Genomic DNA, 10,253 nt, shown 5'->3' with positions numbered 1-10,253 from the left:
GTAGACAGGCCTCTCACTGTTGTGGCCTCTCCCGTTGCGAAGCACAGGCTCCGGACGCGCAGGCTCAGCGGCCATGGCTCACGGGCCTAGCCGCTCCGCGGCATGTGGGATCCTCCCCGGACTGGGGCACGAACCCGTGTCCCCTGCATCGGCAGGCGGGCTCTCAACCACTGCGCCACCAGGGAAGCCCTTGACCATATTCTTAATCTTGCAATTGAGATGATAATATTATTCAGGAGGCTGCCATTCATTCGTCGTATTGAGATACGGTATACAAACCACACAGCACCGCGTCTGGCACGTGGGCTTGGTGTTTTGTTCTAGCCAACCATGTCAGTTATTGATACCACCAAGGCTACTCCAAGAGGAGAAAACATTATAATAAAATTGGTCAAGCCAGTCTGCTTTGAATACTACCCCTGGTATGACCGTGCTTACTGTTAGTGGAATTCATTTTAGATCTGTTAAGAATGAATTTATTTCCATATGAAATACAATAAAACACCAGTTTTCAAATATATCTTCTCCATGCCCGACTTAATGAAATCTCACCCATCCAGCAAGGCTCGTTTTGAATGCCACCTCCTCCATTGCATCTTTCCTGATCTCTCTTCCATGCAAATGTTTTCACTCTCTCGAACATCTTAAAAACTTTGGCTTTTACCCCTGTGAGGATACTTTCCCTGCTCTGCATGTCATGTTACTGTCTCTTTGCCTGATCCCCAATTAGATTTTGAGTCCCTTGAAAGCAGGGATCAGTCTTATCTTTACATTTTCTACAGGCTGAGCACAGGGCATTGGACTTAGAAGCTCAATAAAAATGTGTTGAGCTGCAGTGAATCGTGACCCACCCTGGCTACCAGGCTCTTGGCCAGCTTCAGCGTGCAGAACACAATGGCTTCTTGTATTCGCTGCTGCGCACACCCACATACATACACTAAACACCTGGAAACATGGCCACTTAGTTGCTTGGCAAACACTCTCCCTCCCAGGGTGTCTTCCCTTTTGAAGAGGCTGCTCTGACAGCTGGGCTGCTGCTGGTTAGAAGGGGCACTCCCTGGAATGGTCCATCACTGCAGCAAATGGCCAAGTTCACTGTGCCAGGAACCAAGAAAAGAGAAGGGTCCAAGTAGGAGAGTCTCAATGCCAAGAATGTGCTCTCAGATTTATCACTAAGAGGGAAGCGGGGAGCATCGCAAGAGAGAAACCGATGTTGAATTTGCACCGAAGCCTCTTCCCTCTCCCGCCCCCTTTTCCTTCTCCATCCTCCCGTTTCCCTCTCCTGTACCCGGTCCTCCATTGTCGCTTGGTCTTGCTGAGCTTGGAATTCAGCCCTAATACCGAGGAAGAGGCCTCCGCTCCAGTGAAGTGAGGGCCTTCTCCCACTTCCTCTGTGGGATGCTCTCCCAAGATGCTGTGGCAGCGATGCTGCTGCTCTTTATTAAATACAAATTACACTGAGAAGCTTCCAAAAACTTGAGTGGAAAGTTGATTTCCCCAAACCCTCCAGGCATTTCCCAGATCCTGAAAGGATTATTAGTCTTATTGATTGTCATTATTATATACAAAGCCTACATCATTTTTTTTTAAGTTTCCTTAAAGGGACAACATAGAATAAGCATAAGCATGCAGCTTCCAGAATGCGTCCTTAGATTCTGACATAACCTGTCGGATTCTGGTCAGCCATCAGGGCAGAAGGGAACAGGCTTCTCCCTGAAGTTCAGGCAGGGTTGGCAGATTTACCAAGATAAATACAGGACACCTGGGTCAGTTAGAATTTCAGATAAACAATGAACAATGTTTTAGTATAAGTATGTCCCAAATATTGCATGGGACATACTTATAATAAAACAATATTTGTTGTTTATCTGAAATTCAAATTGAACTGATTATCCTGTACTTTATCAAGCAACCTTAAGCCCAGGGAGAGTCAGGACAGTAAAGGGATTTTCACCAACAAAAGATTCTTTTAAAGCCCTGGCTGAATGGCTTTGGACGACATTTCAGTTCAGGCCCTGCATTTTCCCTGGAGTGTGAGCTCAATGTCATAGAAAAACAATTGGGAAAATGAACATTCAGTGAACATTCCGCCCCTTCCTTGCCCTCAGCAGCCTGTGGCAAACTGCTCCCCCTCAACCAGCTGGGGAGGAAAAAAGCTCTCTCTTCTAAGATGGCTTTCCCCTCCCCTTTTACAGATTGGCTTGTTTCTTAGATTTGCCGGAGAGCTGCTTTCGCTAATTGCTTGCAGACTGCGATCCAATCAGGCTTGCCAACTGTGGAGGCAGTGTGGAGGGGCTGAGAGGTAAAGAGGAAAGAGTTTGGAGTCAAGTGGACTTGGTTTGGAATTCTGGCTCTGCCACGCCCTGCCTGGGACACATCGGGGCAAATTGCTTAACCTCTCTGGGCCCCAGTCTCCACATCTGTAAAATGAAGGAACTCACAGTGTTGACGTGAGGGTGACATGAGACTGGAGCATGTACAGTGCTCGTCATCGTGCCTGACACATAGTAGATGCTCCTTTAATATTAACTGTTGTTATTATTGTATCTCTTTGGCATGTCACACATGACAGGTGACACCTAGAATTGAGTCTACTCAAGCCTGGGACTTGGAAGTCTGGGAATGCAGATTCTAGAAGGCCGTTAAGCCCTGTACACCTGGAAAGGATAACTCATTTGAAGGATGACGCCATCACTCTCCTTCAGCACCCTGCCCCATTCAGTCTGGTAGACTGAACCCCTCTGAAGCCAATGATCACATCACCAAACGGATATGAATTAGGTCACCACAAAAATGTATTGGGGGTCAGGAAGTCTAGGTGAAGAAGTGGGAATAAGAGAGCGAGAGGAAGAAGGAGAAGAGGGAGGGAGAGGGAGAAAAAGAGAGGGGGAGAGAGTGAGAAGGCGAGGCAGGGAGAGAGGGATCTCATAGACCTCTTAGGAGCAATCAATGGAATTATCTCCATAACTATTAGAACAGTGCTGAGACGTAACCATAACCACAGTTTAACAAATGTTAGCTCTTATTATTTGAGATGTCTTAAAGAGTGGGTAGGACTTTCATAAATAGAAAAAGGGATTTGTAACTTAGAAGATAAATAAAGTTATTATGAGGCTGACCTTAACTGTGAGAGTGATAAATTTGGACTTGGTTTTATAGGCAAGGGAGCTGCAGAAGACTTTTGAGCAGGGGCTGAGACATTATTCCTAGTAGATGAATGCTGGTGAGAAAAGAGTACTCTCACCAAGATGTGTAAGATGGACTGGAGGGGAAAAAGGGTACAAGAGAAGGACTGGTGTAAGCAGGGGGTTGTTAGAAAAAGACAGATGAGAATAGGAGAATGAAGGGGCAGGGGAGGGGACACCCAGCAAAGGAGGGGACGGGGAGAGGGGGGAGAGAGAGGGAACTGCAGAGATCAAACATACAAGCTTGGCTACCAACTGGCGATCACTGGTCAGGAAGAAGAGCGAGCCAGTTTTCGGACTAAAAATGTATTGATTGTTGCCTTTAGCAGACCCTGTTTTTTGTCTATCCCACATTCCCCATCTCTCTTCCCCTCCTCCAATTTTGTTCCAATATTCACCCTTCTCTAAGTGGCCACTGCTTAAGAGAAGATGCACTTATCCTCAGCCCCAGGGGGTGGGTATTGATTTGTCCAAGACATCCACGTGGCTCCATTTTCTTCCCAGTGATTGGATTAGGCATGAGCATATGGCGAAATTCTTGGCAAATAGAAACAAAGGAGTGGAAACAGCCCAAATGTTCATCAATTAGGGAACGAATAAACAAACGTGGTATGTCCATACAGTGGAATACTATTATTCCGCAATAAAAAAGAATGAGATACTGATTCATGGAGGCCCAACATGGATGGGCCTCAAAACATTATGATAAGTGAAAGGAGCCAGATGCAAAAAGCCACATATTGTGTGATTCCATTTGAGCAAAATGTTTAGAATCAGCAAATCGTAAAGGCAGAAAGTAGGTTAGTGCCTGTCAGGGGCTTTGGGGAGAGGCGGACAGAAAGTGATTGTTAATGGATACAGGCTTTCTTTGGAGGCAATGAAAGTGTTCTAAAATTGATTGTGGTGATGGCTGCACAGTTCTGTGGATGTACTAAAAAACACTGAATTGTACGAATTATATGCTATGCAAAGGATATCTCAATAAAGCTGTTATTAATTTTTTTAAACAACCAAAAAGGAAGACTGCTAGGGAGACTTCTGGAACAGATTTCATTGCTCTAAAACACACACACACACACACACACACACACACACACACACACAAAGTAAACTTGGCTTCTCTTTCTGGAGGCCAATGTATGTGAATATGATCATTAGGGATGTTATAATAGTCTCCCTACCAGGAAAGGAGCCACAGAGCAGGTCAGTGCCAAAAGAAGCCCCTAGACTTCCCATTACTTAAGATAATAAATTTTCTTATATTTTAGACTAGTTGAGTTGGGATATTCCATCACTTGTAGCCACAGCATTTTAACTGATACAGTTCCATGAACAGGAAGGAGAAGGGCTGGTTTAACAGAGAGGCTGTGAATTTACATTAATTTGCAAGTGTAATCCAAGCGAAAGTTTCAAATGTAGTTCAAGATCTGGAAAAAGGGATGGATGGATGGATGGAGGGAGGGATGAATGGATGGATTAGCTAGGAGTTCCATGCTCCAAGCTAAAGGCTAAATAAAGCCCCAGGGAGAGCACAGAAAGAGTGCAGAGAAGAGTCTGAGCTGCCTGGACAACCTCCACTGAGCAGGAGAAATGAGTGAAGGAGACAGAGAAAAAGTGTATAGAAAGGACATGGGAAAGTTGGAAAATCCTGCAAACACTATCATGCAAGCTAAGAACAGGCTTCAGGAAGAAGGGGATTAAAGTCTGGGTCAAATTCTACAAAGAAACCAAGGAGGAAATAGCAGGGAAAATATGGTTAGCGAGATAACAAAGAGACCATTTTAAGAAAAAAAAAATTTAAAAACAACAACAAAATGTAGTTTTAGTGGAGTGATGGCGACAAAAGCCAGGTTTTAGAAGATGTGGGTGGGGACGACAGTGAGTGGACAGAGGAAGTAGGTGGCAGCAGTGTAGGTACATCCTTACAGAAGTTGGGTGGTTGTGGAAAGCCGCTGAGATGTAGGGGCTGTGTGTTATTACAGCATGACCTAGTCCTATCCTTGCTACGGATAGTGAAAAGGAAGAAAGCCAGGAAAATGGCAAAAGAAAATCATTAAGTTCAAGAAAGGATGGTTTTGGTTTTGGTTTTTCTTATTTTTAGGGCAAGTGAGACCCAAGCATATTAGTTAGGGAAACAGAAAGAGTCATTAGAAAGGAAGCACCTGCAGATGACAAAGCAACGTCTCAAAGAGGGCAGAGAACATGGCAATGCTCAAGCCCAGAGGTGGGTCTCTGCCCTTCTTCTTCCAAGAGAGAAGTGAAAATCCAGACCCAGGATGAATACCTGGCAGTTTGGGCTGGAGGAGGAAATCGAGGGAGTCCACTCACGTCAGCCCATGCACTTGACTTCTAAGATGGGCAAGAGGAGGTTGGAGTTTAGAATCCTCAGAGTGGAGCAATTTCAAGGAATGACGAGTGTCTATGACTGAAATAACCATGCATGCAACAATCGCCTTTGTGTGTCAACCTCCTGGCAGCTAGCCATGTAGGATGACTGGCAAGGACGGCTACAGAGCGCATGGCATTCTTCTGGTTTAAATTCAATAGGCATTTCTTGGACAGAATCATCACTATTTAAGAAGTAAAACAGTCATTCCCAGAAAGGGTTAAAATTGTTTTTTCCCAGTTCTAGCCTAGCTCCCAACCCCCACTGTTTCCCCAAGTCCTTTAACGAAATTAGTTATTCCATTGACAGGCCAGTGCTGGTCCCTCGCTGAACAGCACATGCTGTGCTCTCTCTGTGAGTGCACTCGTGGTGAACTTTGAGCCACACATCTGCTGCAGAGAAGGAACTCTTATTCCCAAATGGCTGACATTAGCTGAAGATTCTGGGTTCATCTCCACCGTAGCATATTTTTATTAGATAGACTGCTGGAGAATCAGAGGAATAATTTTAGTCACTATGTCTATACCTCATTAGGATGCACCCCCAACTATTGTTCTTTTCATCACCTTAATGTCATTCTCAGACTGTTTCTGCAAAGTGAATATTTGGATGAACACCGATGTCCATCTTCATTTACCCCCAAGCCATTGGCGTATCTGGGCTAAGGATGTATTTTCATAATGTCACCACTCCAAGCCTCTTTCTTTGATTTGAAGCAGTGGTTGGCAAACATTTTGTGTTAAGGCCCCGAGAGCAAATATTTTAGACTTTGTGAGACATATGATCTCTGCTGCAACAACTCAAGTCTGTCATTGTAACACAAAAGCAGCCAGAGGTAATACCTAAGTGAATGAGTGTGTTTGTGTTCCAATAAAACTTTATTTACAAAAACAGGCAATGGGTTGGATTTAACCCATGGGCTATACTTTGCCAGTCCTAGATTATTAGCAAGAAGACTTCAGGTGAACTGATAGGTAAAAACCAGTATCTTTTCATGTGTTCATCTCCTAGAAGGAAAAAAAATTCCCTAAAACATTCTGTCGGACATTTTATTTCTTTTGCAGGCAGCAGTATGGCATTTTCCTCTTTCTAATATATGGCATCTTAAGTTTTTAGATTCCCTTCCCACAAAAAGTTGAGAATAGCAGTAGAATTTAATTCAGGGAAGAGAGGGTTAAGTGGTTAAAAATTGGAGGGTGAAAGTATCACTTATCTGCAAACACAGCCTCCTCTTTAGAAACTGATTTACCCAGACACTGAGTCGATTATAAGAGATGCAGAGTAAAAACAAATTTGCTGACCTCCATTTCAGAGATCAAAGGTTAAATTCATACCCTGTAGGATGGTTCTGTTAAATCACTCCCAAGCTGCCTGGTGACATATTTTCAAAAAATTTTTCTCTCCAACTTTATCAAGTGTTCTTGTGTTCTGGAAACATGATTTGAAGTCCCAGCTGGAGCTGGGACCTTATGAATCTTAAATAGCTGAAATTCTTCTCCAACTGTATCCAGAGATATATAGTTAGTTGGGGTAGACATTACTTGCAGGGGTTAATACCTCTGAGTCTAGTTTTACTTATCAAAGATTGATATTCTATTTATCTAGTATTATTTGTTGAAGATTAAAATTAACATTTTACACTGGATAACCAAGGGTTATATGAACCATGCACAGATAAAGAGCTAAAATTGTCCACTTTGATGTCCTTGACTTTGGGCTGAATAAACATATCTTAAATTATAATGTCTGTCAATGACTGAGTGTTCCCAACTTCTTTGCCACTAAGCAGTGCCTCAGAGCAGAATTCCAACAGTTCAAAAATTAGGAAAACTTTCTGCACAAATTAGTTGAACTCCAAAACACTTTTTTTAAATAAAGCAAATTTTCTGTCTCTTCAACTGTAAAGTCATACAAAACCTTTCAACAGCAATGGTTTACAAAATTCACTTTATGACAAAGTTTTGTCAGTCCATAGTGGGATGAAAAAAAATAAGACACCAGTGTATTTTGCATAGCTAAGTGCATTTAAAGGACCTTCCTTTAGTCTATTTTTGTGTTAAATACTGAAATTTAATTAATTTTAAATAATTAGTTACTCAGTAAAATAATGTTATTAACCCTCTGTTGGTCCCCAGTTGTTTTAAACTACAATTGCTGTGTTCTGAGTTGTGGCCCTCCAAAATTCATATGTCGAAGCCCTAACCCTCAATTTAGAGATATTATTTGGGAGGTCTTTGGGAGATAACTAGAGTTAAATGAGGTCATGATGGGATCAGTGGCTGTAGAAAAAGAGGAAGAGTGAGAGACTTCCCTCTCTCTGCCATGTGAAGATACAGCAAGAAGGTGGCCATCTGCAAACCAGGAAGAAGGCCCTCACCAGGAACCACATTGGCCAGTACATTGATCTTGAACTTCGCAACCTCCAGAACTGTGAGAAATAAATGTCTATCGTCTAAGCCACCCAGTCTATGATATTTTGTTATGGCAGCTCCAGCCGACCAATACAACAATTCTACAGTGTAATAGTAGAGAACTAAGAAGATAGAGGATGTTCGTAAAACTTTAATTTCTAATACTTGCTGGCTCCATAGACAGTAACAAATTTGGATTTTCTTTCCTACTAAGTTCAGAGAGTATGACATTGCTGGCTGATCTCTAAGAATCTGGATTGTAAAAACTAAACTGGATAACTTTTTGTCTTTGGGGAGCATGTGTGCACACTCAGGGAGAGGCCTCATCTTTGATGTAGGAGGAGGCAGGTATCAGGATACCTGATTTGTTGGGTGGAGAAACTGAGAATTGATTTTTCCAGCTATGAGAGACACGAAAATTAAACCCAAATGTCCTCACAGATGGGATTCCACTCACACATCACACACTTCCTACCATAGCATGAAGCACACCAGTGACAGTTTAGTCACTGTAGTTTCCAGTCAAATACCCATCAGGTAACTTTGGAGATGTTCTGTATCCTCTTCAAGGCATGGCTTCTTAGTCTACAGGTGGAAATAATAATATATCCAATCTCATAGGGTGGTTAGGAATTAAAGAGAATGCATGTAACACACTAGTTTAGTTACTGGCATAAAATGAGTGCTCAATAAATATTCTGTGCTCTTATTTGGGTTATATGTTAAAAAGAGACAAAATGGCTGATTTTATTCATGGAATTACTTTCCCAAATTTTGAAGCTATAATAGAAAATAAAGTTATCTAGATCTTTATCAACTAAAGTCAGTCAAATGGATGGAAACCTTCCACCTGAGACTTTGCTATTATGTGCGTGTATGTGTGCGTAATCACAAAGGATGATAAGAAATTGCTAAACTATTTTATTGAGAGGCAGAGAAATATCAGATGGGATCTTGACCTCAAATTCTCTCCTGCTGAAAAGCTACCAACAATAAGGGCGTGATAAGGAGAGCTGACAAAGGAAGACTTATTACCCCCTGAGGATTTGGCCCCAATCTCCCAACATGTGGGCTCAGACCTACGTACCTGTGAGGATTTATTTTGCCTGGGATGGGGAGGCCTAAGAGACCCCACCTCTCCTCAAATATCTCCCCAATACAAGACAGCCCAGTGTTAACAGTTTTAGCCACACAGATCACCAAGTGAGAGAAGCAGTGTGGAATATAAGCAAAAGGGCCAGGACTCCCAAGTAGAAGTCGAGCATTTTTTTTGTTTCCTTATCACACAAAAACTCCACCTAGCTCACCGTGACTCTGCAAAACTCTTCCTTCTTGGAGTTGAGTGAGTAATGACTGGAAGCAAAGGAGGATCTTAATCTTCCTATAAAGTATATATTTTTCACTTTGGGAGTGGGGTTGAGGCAGCACCGACCTAGGTGAAAACTGTTGAAAGCAAACACTCTCTCCAGGAGCAAAAAAAAAAAGAGTGGACATAGTCATATACATAAAATTCGCATGTAACCTGGTGGGGAGTAAACAGATCTGGAGCCCATCTGTGAAATTCAGTTAAGAACCCTGGCCTTATTGTTATTTTAAACAAAGATTCATTGAGCACTGAGTGTCAGGCACCATGTTAGACACTTTTATATCTTTACCTCTTGACTTTAGATCTCAAAACATTTCTTCTTTGTAAATACTGTTGTCCCCATTTTACAGTTAGGGAACTGAAGCAAAGAAATGTTAAATGACCTGCCCAGTTCTAGGTTTTATTAGTAGCTCTGCCAGGTACTACCTGCATGACCTTGGGTCAGACCAGTTGTCCTTACTCTTTTTTTTTTGTTTTTTTTTTGCGGTACGTGGGCCTCTCACTGCTGTGGCCTCTCCCGTTGCAGAGCACAGGCTCCGGACGCGCTCAGCGGCCACGGCTCACAGGTCTCGCCGCTCCGTGGCATGTGGGATCTTCCCGGACCGGGGCATGAGCCCGTGTCCCCTGCATCGGCAGGCGGACTCTCAACCACTGCGCCACCAGGGAAGCCCAGTTGTTCTTTCCCTTATCCTTAGTTTTCTACTCTATAAAACTGGGTTAAAGTAGTATTTATTGCTGATTATTGTGTGTACTAAATTGTATGTACTAACCTCAATTGTTGTGTGACTTAAATGAGATCATGCAGTGAAATATTTTGCACAGATTCTGGAACATGTTAAATGTACAATAAAACATCACATTAAAGAAAGAGAGGAAAAAACCCTCACCTGATCATTGGAATGAAC

At 42.7% G+C, this 10,253-nt stretch overlaps 1 protein-coding gene and 1 long non-coding RNA gene across 3 annotated transcripts in view; one reads left to right on the top strand and one right to left on the bottom strand.

Annotated features, from left to right (window-relative positions):
• The window catches only part of RNLS (renalase, FAD dependent amine oxidase), a 322,501-nt gene extending 313,742 nt beyond the window's left edge, over positions 1-8,759 (top strand). The window contains exon 13 of one of the 2 annotated variants that reach the window (XR_016388107.1): positions 2-8,759. The gene's annotated coding sequence lies outside the window, so the exon portion shown is untranslated. The remainder of the gene's footprint in view (position 1) is intronic. The other variant, XR_016388109.1, reaches the window with a different exon arrangement.
• Positions 1-10,253, bottom strand: part of LOC149747281 (uncharacterized) — a 368,282-nt gene that overhangs the window by 284,591 nt on the left and 73,438 nt on the right. The gene's annotated exons all lie outside the window — the stretch shown is intronic.

This window comes from Delphinapterus leucas, chromosome 16, assembly GCF_059928025.1.
Source record: "Delphinapterus leucas isolate spDelLeu-1000000601 "Yukka" chromosome 16, BTC_Dleu_Yukka2, whole genome shotgun sequence".
Taxonomy (NCBI): Eukaryota; Metazoa; Chordata; class Mammalia; order Artiodactyla; family Monodontidae; genus Delphinapterus; species Delphinapterus leucas.
This window is presented reverse-complemented; position numbering and strand designations above follow the sequence as displayed.